This window comes from Arabidopsis thaliana, chromosome 3 (assembly GCF_000001735.4).
Source record: "Arabidopsis thaliana chromosome 3, partial sequence".
Taxonomy (NCBI): domain Eukaryota; kingdom Viridiplantae; phylum Streptophyta; class Magnoliopsida; order Brassicales; family Brassicaceae; genus Arabidopsis; species Arabidopsis thaliana.
In genome coordinates, this window is record NC_003074.8 from 13,244,184 (window position 1) to 13,259,495 (window position 15,312).

General features: G+C 39.4%; 3 pseudogenes across 3 annotated transcripts; 1 reads left to right on the forward strand and 2 right to left on the reverse strand.

Moving 5' to 3' along the window:
* Window positions 1–1,578: 1,578 nt before the first annotated feature.
* Window positions 1,579–4,836, forward strand: AT3G32295 (annotated as a pseudogene; the record flags this gene model as incomplete). The annotated part of the gene is made up of 1 exon: window positions 1,579–4,836.
* A 15-nt stretch (window positions 4,837–4,851) lies between these two features.
* On the reverse strand, window positions 4,852–6,942 carry AT3G32300 (annotated as a pseudogene; the record flags this gene model as incomplete). Its single annotated transcript has 1 exon — window positions 4,852–6,942.
* A 2,442-nt stretch (window positions 6,943–9,384) lies between these two features.
* Window positions 9,385–12,562, reverse strand: AT3G32305 (annotated as a pseudogene; the record flags this gene model as incomplete). The annotated part of the gene is made up of 1 exon: window positions 9,385–12,562.
* Between the last annotated feature and the right edge of the window lie 2,750 nt (window positions 12,563–15,312).

The window sequence follows — 15,312 nt, forward strand, 5'->3', positions numbered from 1 at the left end:
GATTTAAGAAATAATATGTAAGCTTGGATGCTAGAGCTTTGGGTGATCCTTTGGACAGATTAGGATATTGATTTAACTTTGTTCTTACTGCTACTCAACATTGCTTGTCTGGTATTAAGCTGTAAAAGAGTAATTTGACTTATCCTTTTGTGTTGATATAATTGGTCATTATAATGTGATTAGTCAATAAAAAACCTTAAGAGTACATAATAACAAACTTTTAACTTTGTTAATTTCTTTAGGCTAGTGGGTGAATACATCAGTTGGACTTGCTTTTGCACCTCATGTGATCATCGTTGTTAATGTCATCCAAAGAAATCTGTCCATTCATACGTAAACATGAAGGTACTGTTGTTTGGACACTCCTTACTTTAAAACCCCACCTTAGTTTGCAAGTCATTACTTGACTAGTTTACTTTAAAAACGAAATTTAGGTTAGGAACATTGTGTCAGATCCTATTTTCGATACAAGTGGGAATATCCAAGTCAACAAACCTACAATGGGGTACCATATTTTATTAATCGTCTGCTCCTTGTTACGTTGAACATGATTTTTTGGATACTTTCTTACATTTTCTCCTTATTGAAGGTCATGTTTCTTATGGTTTTTCTGACCATCTTCATTTCTACTTCAACTCAATCAGGACATTTTGGAGAGGCTTCCTGCATCCCAATCATTGAAAGATCCCCAAACTGATCTAAAAAATTCTAATGAACAAATGAAGGTCTACATGTACACTAAATTATCTTTATGGTTTACAGTCCTTGTAATATTGGACAATATGTTTTGGATAGATATTTAAATAATCTTCTTATTGGAGACATCACTTTTTGTTGGCGATCTAGTATTTGATTCCAGTTCCAAACCTGACCAATATACTCAATCATCTCCCACACATAATTCCAAAGTTGGGTTATCTCCAATGGAAGTATTTCTTATCATCTACAACTGTCTATCGATGCACTCTATCTATCATTTGTAAATATGTCTTAGTAAAGTATAATAATTTCACATCATCATTATTATATCTTTCAGTATAAAATCTCTCTCTATCAAGATATGGATCCACACGATGTTGTGGATAATCAGGTAGACATAAAACTAAATAACTAGAACATGTATATTTATTATTACTGAAAAGCAGTCAATTTTTACTACAACATTCTTAGTTCTATTATTAATTATTTACAGAAAACATAAGATTGCTATCGAAGTCTTGTTAGTCATGTTGTGAAGCCAATCTCTAAAGATCTAACATAACGCAAGTTAGTTATGTTTGCAGACAAATCCATCTTCTCGTTCGTTTAATTGTTATTTGATCGGACGGTCATTATTTCTCACTAACTTCTATTTAAACCGCAAATCTTAACACGTTCATTTTATCCGAATTAACCCATTATTCTACATGTGTTTGGTACACACAATTACAAACCAAAACCAACGACCGGTTATTCTTCTTTTCGTGATTCAGTTTATTTGGGGTATAATGGTCTATTTTTACTCCAAAAACAAGGAAAAGTGTCTCAACCTTGGAAAGTGCCTGTTTTGTCTAAACTTTTTTCTCAAAGTGCCTTATTACGGAACATTCCCTAACAAAAATCGTCGATTTCTCTGTTACCGACCAGCCGACCGTGTACAACGCGATTATCGGCACACCATGGTTAAATCAATTCCGAGCTGTTGACTCGACGTATCATCTCTGCCTGAAATTTCCCACCAGCGACGGCGTGAAAACCATCTGGGGAAATCAGAAAAATGCTCGCATCTGCTTCATGGCAGCACACAAGCTCAGGAACCCCGTCACTGAATCGACAGCCGACGCGAGTCATAAGAAGGCCAAGCTTGGCCGAGCTGAAGAGAAGTCAATTTCTGAGCAGTTATAACAGCTAAGGATCGAGGAGGCTCGGGAATCTACAACACCAACTCCGAATCCGGTAGTCTTAATCTGCCTTGACGACGAAGCCCGAGCGATGCGTAATCGGCGGAGATCTAGGAGAAGAACTAACAGCTGAACTCACCGCCTTCCTCAAAGAAAACGTCAATACATTCGCCTGGTCCTCAGAAGATTTACCCGGAGTAAGTGTTGACATCGTATCGCACGAGCTCAACATCGATCCGACTTTCAAACCCATCAAGCAGAAGAGGAGAAAATTGGGTCGGGAGCGAGAAGAAGCCGTGAAAGCCGAGGTAGAGAAATTATTGAGGATCGGATCCATCACCGAGGCGAAATATCCCGATTGGATCGCGAACCCGGTCGTAGTAAAAAAGAAAAACGGTAAATGGAGAGTCTGCGTAGATTTCACAGACCTTAATAAAGCCTGCCCAAAAGACAGCTTCCCATTACCACACATCGATCGCCTCGTAGAGTCAACTTCTGGAAACAAGCTACTGTCATTCATAGACGCTTTCGTTGGTTACAACCAGATCATGATGAACCCCGAAGATCAAGAAAAAACCGCTTTTTACACAGAACAAGGCATCTTTTGTTACCGAGTGATGCCCTTCGGACTCAAGAACGCCGGGGCAACCTATCAACGCTTCGTCAACAAAATCTTCGCATTACAGATCAGGAAGACAATGGAAGTTTACATCGACGACATGTTGGTGAAATCCATGACAGAGAAAGATCACATATCCCATTTACGCGAATGTTTCAAGCAGCTTAACCTCTACAACGTCAAACTCAATCCTGCAAAGTGCCGCTTTGGAGTAAGATCCGACGAGTTCCTCGGATACCTAGTCACGCACCGCGGCAGCGAGGCAAATCCGAAGCAAATCGAGGCATTGTTGGGAATGGGGTCACCTCAGAACAAGCAAGAAGTGTAGCGCCTAACCGGAAGAGTTGCGGCCCTTAACCGTTTCATCTCTCGCTCAACCGACAAATGCTTAGCCTTTTATGATGTGCTTCGGGGAAATAAAAAGTTTGAATGGACGACCCGATGCGAAGAAGCTTTTTCAGGAACTCAAGAAGTACCTGGCAACTCCACCCATCCTCGCGAAACCCGTAATCGGAGAACCACTATACTTGTACATTGCCGTATAGGATACTGCAGTCAGTAGAGTGTTAGTCCGAGAAGACAGAGGCGAGCAGAAACCAATTTTTTACGTCTCGCAGACTTTCACCGGCGCGGAATCTCGCTATCCGCAAATGGAAAAACTTGCTTTAGCAGTCGTAATGTCGGCTCGGAAGCTGCGACACTACTTCCAATCCCATTCCATCATAGTAATGGGATCCATGCCACTCTGCGCCATGTTACACAGTCCAAGCCAATCAGGACGTCTGGCTAAATGGGCAATCGAGCTCAGTGAATACGACATCGAGTATCGGAACAAAACATGTGCAAAGTCGCAGGTCCTAGCCGATTTTATTGTCGAACTGCCCACCAAGGAGGCCCGGGAAAACCCACTCGACACAACTTGGCTTCTACACGTAGACGGCTCGTCATCGAAGTAAGGCTCGGGTGTAGGAATCCGCCTCACCTCGCCAACAGGAGAGGTCCTCGAGCAGTCATTCAGATTAAACTTCGAAGCTACAAACAATGTGGCCGAGTACGAAGCGCTCGTTGCCGGACTTAATCTAGCTCGGGGACTAAAGATAGGAAAAATCTGAGCTTTTTGCGATTCTCAGCTCGTTGCGAATCAATTCAACGGAGAATACACGGCTCGGGACGAAAAGATGGAAGCCTACCTGATTCATGTTCAAAATCTAGCGAAGAATTTCGACGAATTCGAGTTGACAAGGATTCCACGAGGAGAAAATACATCGGCTGACGCCCTAGCTGCTCTAGCCTTGACAACTGACCCGAGCCTGAGAAGAGTCATCCCAGTGGAATTCATTGAGAAGCCAAGTATTGAGCTCGGCGAAGAAGAACACGTCCTCCCAATACAAATCAGCGCGGATCAAGACGACCCAGATGACTGCAGCTCAGTATGGATGGAACCCATCATAAGCTATATATCCGAAGGGAAATTGCCCTCTGACAAATGGAAAGCTCGGAAACTCAAAGCTCAGGCTGCACGTTTCGTTCTAGTAGATGAAAAACTTTACAAGTGGCGATTATCCGGACCCTTGATGACATGCGTGGAAGGAGAAGCGATTTGCAAGATCATGAAGGAAATTCACGGTGGCTCGTGCGGAAATCATTCCGGGGGAAGGGCTTTAGCCATTAAAATAAAGCGCCACGGATTCTTCTGGCCGACAATGATCAAAGACTGCGAAAGTTTTTCAAAACGATGCAAAAAATGTCAAAGGCACGCGCCAACAATCCATCAGCCAGCCGAGCTCTTGTCATCAATTGCCTCGCCATATCCATTCATGCGATGGTCAATGGATATAATTGGACCTATGCATCCCTCGAAGCAGAAAAAATTAGTTCTCGTCCTGACCGACTATTTCTCTAAGTGGATAGAGGCCGAATCTTACGCCAGCATAAAGGACGCTCAAGTCGAGAACTTCGTGTGGAAACATATCCTATGTCGTCACGGGATACCTTATGAGATTGTCACGGATAACGGCTCGCAGTTTATATCAACCCGCTTCCAAGGCTTCTGTGATAAGTGGGGAATTCGACTTAGCAAGTCAACACCACGATATCCCCAAGGAAACGGCCAAGCCGAAGCCGCTAACAAAATAATCCTCGACGGATTGAAGAAACGGCTCGATGCTAAAAAGGGCTCGTGGTCCGACGAACTCGAAGGTGTACTTTTGTCGCGTCGGACAACTCCTCGCCGAGCCACAGGAGAAACCCCTTTCGCCCTAGTCTACGGAACGGAATGCGTAATTCCAACCGAAATGATAGTACCGAGCTTACGCCGGAGTCTATCTCCCGAGAACGATCCTGATAACACTCAAAGGCTCCTCAACAAACTCAATCTGATCGATGAACGAAGAGCATCCGCTTCGGCCAACCTGTTGAACGCCTCCATGTTGTTCCTAACGGTCGAATCGTACGAGTGCACCATTCGGTTCATCGAGGCAACAGCCTAGAAAACAGAAAAAAATACAGATCGGAGATCCAGACGCGATGAATGAAAAAGTTGAATAGGCACTTACCCGCAGGAAGTGGGAAGCCGTTTCAGCATACTTCCGCGACTCCAGAAGAGTATCCGGAGGAGGAAGCAAAGGACCGACACCCCCCCCGAGGAGGTTTGCAGAGGCTACCCGGTCCTCAAAGATGGGGAGCTCTTTTCCCGCCTCGGCACTCGAGGCCTTCTTCTTCTTGCTTTTCTTCTTAAGCGATGAATCATCCGTCCGAACACGCTTACCCGCCGCGTTGTCGCTCGCAGGCAGCGCAACAACCGCCTCGGGCAAAGGAGCAGCAGCAGTAGGATCGACCTCTTGAGCTTTATAAGGCGTCGGGTCAACCGGGGCCGCAACTTCGGGAGCAACATCCCGGTTTTGAGTCGCATCGGGAGAGGCTACCCGCGGTGAAATCAATCCTGCATCCGCGAGGCGTTTCTCTTCCGCCAAGCGTCTCTCTTTATCTTCTTTTTTCTTCGCGTACACCTCCCTCAAAGTGAGCTTAGTTGACTGCATATCGACGAAGAATTGAGTTCGGTGGTCCGAAGATTCTGAACTGGTAGGACAGGAAACACCGTGAAGAAGACGGAGTGCTCGTTCGACTCGATCCCGAGAGAAGTGTTTCGACCAATCACACTTCCGAACTGATAACGCGTGATAAGCCGAGAGGAAATCGTCAGGAATCAACTCGAGAAACTTGAGAGTGCGTTCTGCAACAAAGGAAAACTAGTTAGAAAAAGAAACAAAATATATAAATCGTGTCGGACGTAAACATATCGCTAACTACAACTACCCAAAGTTCTCCATCTCGTTAGAACCGTCCTGAGAAGATCATCGTGAACAGCATCTCCGAGAGCCACGTAGAAGAAGTGGTCGGTATACGAATCGTCCTTGCTCGGGAACCCGTCAATAATCTTCTTACCCTTAGCAGGAGATATATAATACCGATCCACTTCGGATTTTGGAACCCGCCGGATCTCGAGAAAATTCCTCAGATGAGCGAGCGTAATTTCAGTTTCGGATTCATAACTCCGAATCAAAATCCCGAGCAAATGTCTCAAAGATCGCATCGTGATCTGGGAAAGGGCAATCTGATATGATTTCACATACTCCAAGACCAGCCTCTGGATTGGCAGCCATAAGAAGCAACCATAAAAGAACCCCTCATACAAGGTATAGAAACCCGCAGGGGGATTGTCGGCTCGCTCGTCAGGGCTCGGCACACGCAAGGTTACAGCGCCAAGACCAAATCGAGCCCTAAGGTCCGAGAGAGACCGCTCGGTGCACAATGTTGAGCCGGGAGGATCTGGCATTATCACCTTTTTGTTCTTCCTCTTCTTCTTCTCAGCCTTTTCGAAAGCTTTCTGCTCATTAAGACGCAAGATATCTTCTGTCTTGTTTGGGCCAAAATAAAGAAAATCCTCAATCTTAACCGTCGGCATGAAGGGCTCGGGCAAATTTCGCCAATTGGATGTCCCGGCTTCGTCAGCCATCGGGACAAAAGACCTGCGAACAAGAGGCGGCTCGGGATCATCGGACAATCCAGTTCCCGAGCGATATCGGCATTGGTATCTTCCCGAGCCGTGAAGGGAGTCGTCTGCTCGGGGGCACCCGAAGAAGATACAGCATCCTCTTCAGAAGACGTCCAAATTGCTCTCCGTTTGTAGATCGGGGGAAGATCATCTCGGTGATTTGAGTCGCTAGAATCGACAAGAGAAGCGCTCGGGGACGATAGACGAGAAGGGAAACAACCAGAAAACAAGAATTTCTATCCCGGAAAAATCAAAAATAACAAAAAGAACGACGGAGCTTCGCCGGAAAAGAAAAAACGATAGAAATATCAAGATCAGAGAGAAGGAAGCAAACCTTGTTTATTTTCTTCGAAAACTTCAAATGAAATCTCGAAGGAGTGGCTCGCCATATATAAAAAGTTTTCAAGGGCGCGTCCGGTCCGCAGCAAACATTTAAAACGCGTTCAAGCGCGTGGGCTCGGCAGAAGGAAAAGATCTGCGTGATCCTTGGGAATAAGCGAGAAACGTTTCCACTTCTCAAGAATAGTCGGCGACACGCGACAGAAGTTTGACCGTCCGAGAAGATGAAGCGACAGAACTAGAAGACGAACAGTCTGCTCGGGAATCCATTCATGATGCTCATCGTCTCTCTACTAAGTCAATGAGCTGGGGGGCAAACTGTTGGGGTCGGATTCCACCCAGGTAAGCGAGCCAACCATGTTTCAACGCCTCAGGAGACGTCGAAGAGTTATCCCGAACCGGGCCACAAAACACCTCGGAGATCGCATCAAGAATCCATACCTAGGCGATATCGAGAACGCTTCGGAGCGTTCTCGTGAAATGGTCCCCGACCCAACCTCGGAACGCCTCGGACATAAAACCTGGCAATTCATCCCGAGGCGGGCTCCAAGATGCCTCGGGAACGCATCCTCGAATATCACGGTCTGAGCCGCCCGAGCACGACCCGAGGTCAGCTAAATTCCGGCTCGGAGGAACTTCGGGTTAGATGAGAAAACCTTCAAAAAAGGACTTAGCCAATATAAGATCAAACATATCATTTCCGAAAACCCCGGAAGAGATAATCTTCAAAGATATCACCGAATACAGAAATTCCCAGAATCTTCGGAAGATAAGGACAATCTCCTTCACCAACTTAAAGATAAAGAGAAATCTTCCGAGAATATTGCGAGAGGCGATATTCCAAAGCTCTATAAAAAGCACCTCGAAGGACAAACAAAGGGGACACGCACAAAAACGCTCTCAACTTCAGGCTATCAAAAACGCTCTGACTTTGAAGGCAAAAACACTTATTTTCATATTCTAGAACACTTGTACGATCAAATCATTACTTTCTCATTAATACAATCAAGAACATCGTCCACGGTAATTGAGAATTCTGTTGTTCTTTGAGAATCTCACAAAGATTCAATCTTTGAAGAAACCCTTAAAACAATTTCTATTGTGCGAGTTTTGACTCTCACAGAGTGTCTCCTTGAAGTCCCGGGATTGATGGACTTCACGGTGGTCTTAAAACCGACATCAAGCCAAAAGTCAGCATGGGAGGTTGAAAGAAAGTCCAAAGGCTAAGGTTTCAAAACGTACTCTACCTAAAGCGAAATCATGCTTCACCCACTGCTATCTGCTTTCTCAGACCGGGCAAAAGGTCTTCCTGCCCCCAACGAGGATAAGATGGATGAGATGTAGGTCTCTCTATTTTAGGGTTTTATGATCAAAGGTATATATCACAAACGTTGCTATTATATCATATATATAGCCAAACGTTTAACCCTAACTAATTAAGGTTAATAATGGACCAAAGCATAGTAACTCTTTTTCTTCCCTTTTTTTTGTCCAGTCTGCTTAGGTGTGTGACCCTGTAGGTTTGTATAATATTAGCAATGAGTTCTGACTCATAGATTATAAGCGGTCTCTAGCAAAACATAATAACCACCTAATATTATACAAATGTCAAACCTCGACATTACAACTTTAACTAGAGTAAAGTACAACTTTAACAATCTCCCACTTGTATGGGAATCATCTATTCCCATAATCCCTTTGCCTCTATATCTCGATCTCAGCATAAGGCAAGAAATTGTCATCCTTATTCAGTTAGACCATGTTTATCGAACTCCGATTTATACTGATAAAACAAACGACTGACATTCACCTCGTTTGAGCGCGGCTACGCATTTTCTCAGTATCAAATCTTCGATAGGCCCAAAGATATTTATCTCCCGTTATATGGGAGGGACAAATCCCATCTTGTTCCATCCCTGTTCCTTAAACAATTCATAATGCGCCCAATCACTGTCTTTATAATCACCTTTTACGGCTGACGTTTGACAGAGTCAAAGCGAACTAATCCATGAATAAGAAATCATGACGAACTCAGGTCAAAGGACTATACTCTATAGTTGTTATGAAAAACTCTTATGACCCTCATATAACAATAACAATCTTGTAGAGTTCTCATAACGGGTCAGTCCAATATTGTGTTCTCTAACACATATCTATGTGATTGACTTTAATACTACATATTAATGACTCCATGAAACTTAGTCATCAGTCACCTCACATACTAGTCATTCTCAGTTATTAATGTCCCATTTTAATAACCTTGACTAGGGACTTCAATAATTTATGTCATTTTCCACTTACAAAGTTTCATGATCAAGTCACGTACTTGATGACCTATAAGAATGATATAAATTATTTGGGACTATTATTTAATTATCAAATAAATAAATAATACCGAAACAAATTTTTATTAATATGAAAATAAATCCAAATGTATTTTAACATGAACATCATATCATAAAAGAAAAAACCTCCCACTAGAAATAAGATCACATCTTTATAAATCTAATGCCAATCGCAGCAGTATGACTCTCATGCTTCAGCTGCGGAAGAGGTATAGTAAAAGGATCAGCAACATTTGCATCCGTTGAAACTCTGCTAGTCTTCACATCACCTCTATCAATAATCTCACGAATGAGGTGATATTGCCTTTGTATGTGTTTGGATTTCTGGTGTGATCTAGGTTCTTTTGCTTGCGCCATGGCACCATTGTTATCACAGTAAAGATCAATGGGGTCAGAAATACTAGGAACCACACCAAGTTCAGTAATGAACTTCCTAATCCAAACAGCCTCCTTAGCCGCTTCAGAAGCAGCTATATACTCAGCTTCAATTGTAGAGTCTGCCATAGTGCTCTGTTTGGAACTCTTCCAACTCTCTTCCAACTCACTGCTCCTTCGTTGGGACAAAAGACAAATCCTGATTGAGATCAGAAATCATCTTTGTCTGTCTGAACGATGGCATCAGTATAACCACTCACAACAAGTTCCTCTCTTCCTCCATAGACCAAAAACTTATCCTTCGTTCTTCTCAAGTACTTAAGGATGTTCTTGACTACTATCTAGTGACTTTCACCTGGATCAGATTGGTATCTGCTCGTCATGCTCAAAGCACATGCAACATCTGGGCGAGTCCAGAGCATAGCATACATGATAGATCCTATAGCAGAAGCATATGGAATCTTACTCATCCGCTCTCGCTCATCATGCGTCGAAGGACACTGAGTCTTGCTAAGAGTTATGCCATGAGACATTGGTATTAAGCCTTTCTTAGAATCATGCATATTGAACCTGTGCAAGACCTTATCAATATAAGTATCCTGACTTAGTCCAATTATTTTGTTTAATCTATCTTTATAGATTCTTATTCCAAGAATATAGGCAGCTTCACGCATGTCTTTCATCGAGAAACAAATTCCAAGCCAAGTCTTAACAGACTGAAGCAAAGGAATGTCATTTCCAAGGAGCAGTATGTCATCTACATACAATACCAGAAATGCGACTGCGCTCCCACTAGTCTTCTTGTAAACACAAGGTTCTTCTTCGTTTCTAATGAAATCAAACTCTTTGATTGCCTCATTAAAACGAAGATTCCAACTCCGAGATGCTTGCTTCAATCCATAAATGGAACGATGAAGCTTGCATACCTTCCTAGCAGCCTCAGGAACAGTAAAACCTTCAGGTTGGGTCATGTACACATCCTCTTCTAGATTTCCATTAAGGAAAGCTGTTTTCACATCCATTTGCCAAATCTCATAATCTAATGAGCAGCAGTTGCTAGAAGAATCCGAATGGACTTAAGCATTGCGACTACAATACCATGAATTTGCTTGTAACCTTTCGCAACCAGTCTAGCTTTGTATATATGTATATTACCATCCATGTCAATTTTCTTCTTGAATAGCCATTTACACTCTATGGCTTTTACACCATCAGGTAAATCAACCAAAGTCCATACTTTGTTTTGTGACATGGATTCCATTTCGGATTTCGCGGCCTCTAACCAATTATCGGAATCGGGGCCCATCAGTGCTTCTTCGTATGACGTAGGTTCATGACTTTCTATAATAAATATAGCATGATCATCCATCACCCAATCTCTGAATCTATCGGGTTCGTGACAGCTCCTTTCGGACCTACGTACCTCAGGTTCCACAGGTATAGGTTCTACGACTCTTCGTAGATCCAACTCATGTTCTTCCTGAGAAGTTGGAACATCACCCTGTGGTTCTCGAACTTCTTCGAGTAATACTTTACTCCCACTAGTTCCTTTTGAAAGAAACTCTCTTTCCAAAAAGGCACCATTTCGAGCAACAAACACTTTGTTGTCAATTAGGTGGTAAAAGTAATAACTTTTGGTCTCTTTCGGATAACCTACGAAGTAGCACTTATCATATTTGGGTCCAAGCTTATCAGTAATCAATCGTCTGACATAAGCTTCAAAACCCAAATTTTCAGAAAAGACAAATTAGGAACCTTTTGATGGACATCTGTTGAGCATAAACGCACACGTCTCTAGAGCATATCCCCAAAAGGATGGTGGAAGATCTGTGTGACTCATCATAGATCGAACCATATCCAATAAAGTTCGATTTCTCCTTTTAGACACACTATTCCATTGTGGTGTTCCCGGAGGAGTGAGCTGTGAAACAATTCCACACTCTCTAAGATGATTACTAAAAACTTGGCTCAAATAATATCCTCCACGATCTGATCGAAGAGCCTTAATTGATTTGCCAAGTTGATTTTGTACTTCATTCTGGAACTCCTTAAACTTTTCAAAGGATTCCGATTTATGTTTCATTAGATAAACATAACTATATCTACTGAAGTCATCAGTAAATGTAATCAAGTAATGATAGTTTCCTCTAGCACTTGTACTCATTGGCCCACATACATCTGTATGTACAAGGCCCAATAAGTCATCAGCCCTCTCACTGTGTCCAGTAAACGGGGCTTTAGTCATTTTTCCCAACAAACAAGATTCACATGTCTCATAAGATTCATAATCAAATGAGTTCAAAAGTCCATCACTATGAAGCTTTTGAATGCGTTTCTCGTTTATATGGCCCGAACGACACTGCCAGAGAAAAGTTGGATTCAAGTCATTAGACCTAAATCTTTTTGTACGAATGTTATAGACTGGCATGCTTTGGTTTAGAACATAGAGCCCATTCTCTAATGGAGCGCTACCATAAAATATATCATCTCGATCAAATGAACAACATTTGTTCTTGATCGAAAAATGAAAACCTTCCATGTCCAAACATGAAACGGAGACGATATTCTTGTTTATAGCAGGAACATAGTAGCAGTTCTTAAGCTCCAAAACCATGCCTGAAGGTAAAGACAACGAATATGTTCCCACGGAAAATGTAGAGACTTTTGCTCCATTAGCCACACGTAGGTCCACTTGTCCTTCCTCCAAAGTTCTATTGTTGTTTAGGCCATGCACATTTACACAAATGTGAGCACCACAACCGGTATCCAATACCCAAGGAGTAGAACCAGATGTAGTAACATTTACTTCTATAACATAGATACCCGAAGAAGATATATTGAATGTTTTCTTCTTCTCCAGATCTTCCAAGTATTCAGGAAGGTTTGATTCATTCAATTTGTCCTTCTCAAGGACATCTCGAACTGAATAGGAACTTTGAGTGGTTGACATAACTGTCGAAAAAGAAAAGCAGATATTAATATGATGTTCATAAATTTTAGAATTCTCAACAATTAAGAAAACTAACACTATACTCAAAACAAATTTCCTCTAAGAGTATATTGATCCAAGATCCATATTTTACTAGAATCCAAGTGAGCTTTGGCTCCACCCCTGAATATCTAGTTATTTAAGTATGCAACACCTTACTAATTATATCTAATATAATTCTTGGTTGTGGATGACATCTAATGTCTTATCCAACCTTATGTCTCTAAGCCCAAAACCGTTTTGATAGCTAAGTCAAGTAAACCAATTTTATTTCATATGGTAACCGTTACCATCTGTCTCACTCTTAAACAATTGCAGACCGCTGCTTTGGCAGACCCGCCATACAATAATTTAAGTTTTAACCGTTGATAAAATTGGGGAGACATCAAACTTACTTGATATTAGTTGAGGAATTAATTTTATAACTCAATTTTATATTTAAAAATTTATATCTAATATAAATAAAATATAACTAATATATATCCAATATATACTTAATTAAATTATAAACTATCTAATTTATTTTAATCAAATTAAAATTATTAGTTATTTAGAGAATTAATCTGAAATAAATTTTAATTACTCTAATATGTTATAATTGAACTTATCATATTCAAATTAGGATTATTTCAAACATATAATTTTTGATCATATCAAAAATCTACACCATTAACTTTTTCCAGCTCAAAAAGATACATCATAGGCCAAGAATATTCGATTATATTTATGGTTATGGTAACAAGATCTTTTGCATAAGGAACAATTCCAAATCAAATAAAGATCTTACCATTATCCGTAATTTTACATAATATGTATATAATCTTTTAATGCTAATTACTTTAATCAGATTAAATATAAAACCATATATATATATCTATTATATATACATAAAATATTGCTGGAGATTTTGACTTTGCCGAACAATTCGAACACAATCACATATCCATTATCGATCAAATCGAATAACAGAATAAATATTTATAATTATCCAATTCACGTGAAGGTGTGAACGAATTAAAATTCTGTAGTTTTATTCATGTATAAACAAATTCACCATTGTACGTATATCTATACTATTATTTGAGACGTACGTTAAGTGATTCTGAATTAAAAAATAATTACCTTTAAATCTTAGGCTTAAAATGTTAATGTCATGAAAATAACCCGTGTAAATACAAGCGGATCCTTTTTACCTGGGTTTTAAACTTTTGGGTCATACGTTATAATCTTGGCCATTCGATTGAATTAATTGTAGCCAATGATTGTTTTTCAATAAATCCTACAACAAGATTTTTGGAGAGAGAATTTTTAATACTATTCATAATTACGTGGGTTTAAAGTTGGAAAACTAATTATACTCATATATCAACAATATTAATTATATTCCAAAATATTACTTATCCAATCAGATTATCACTTTTATTATATAGGAAATTTTCATTTATTTTTTTAGTATTTGTTAAAGTTTCAAAACTAAATAGTAAATAAATTATCAAATAAAAACTAATATTTAAATAGTAATAAAAAGATAACAAACGATGATTCGAGTTAACTATAAAATCTAATTTTATTATTAATCCAAATTGATGCTGAAAATCTGAAATTAACATTATTATATTTCTTTTAATATTTTTGTTATAATTAAAATAGATAAATATTATCAAAACTGATTTAGCATTTATGATTTCTTTGAGATAGTTTAGGAAATATTTTTATATATTACAATCATAAAACTAATTCGTTATCATAAATTTTAGTTTAAATAAAATCATTAAACAAAGATTCAAAGAAATTGATTTTAAAAAGAAACAAATGGTTTTAATTAGGAAAGTATGGCAAAGATTGATTAAATAAAGAATTAACAAATCACTCAATCATTAAAACTACCAAATTAGCTCTGTAGTTATAACTCAATCATTAACAAATTTTGAACTTATTGATTCTATTAGGTAACATTCCTAATATTATGTATTGTTTAAATTTGAAAAATCCTAAGCATATTTCGAAAAATAATTTACAGTAATCTTCGAAAATTACTTCACGTGAATTTAGGGATTTTAAATCTTTCTGTTTAAAAAACTCATTAATTATTTCTATAATTCATCAAGTTTCTAAAATATATAATAATTTAAATCAAAAAAAAATTTCCTATAAACTAAACAGAATATTCCTTTTCAAAACCCTTAAATCAGCACTCCTTCTTCAGTACTATATAAGACCATGCGTTCCACTAGGTGAAATCTCCCATTCTACTACAAACCTTAATTTTGTTTTAAATCTTTAATTTTTTTTATATCGTTTATATTTTATGAAAATTTAATTTTTATATATTTTCTCACATATTATTTTTGAATATTCATGCAGGTAGTGTGGAAGATGATGATGTAGATGCAGAAGTGATTTTGTTAAAGTATGTCTCCCTTTCTAATAATTTATCTTTTATGCAAAGTAATATGTTAAGATTTTTCCACCTTTCTATATTTGTAGAATATGAGTGATTCTTTTTAGATTTTTTTATTTTGGATTTTAGTCTTTCTCCTGTCAATTTGCAGAAACCCGATGAGGATCAAAAGGTGATCCAAGTTTTTATAAATGTAGGTAGGTTTGGTTATTAAAGTTTTGAATATCTCATTCATTGGTTTTTGATACGCTGATAAATAGTTTGGTTTCATTAGATTATCATATATAGCGTTTTATCATTTAAATTTGAT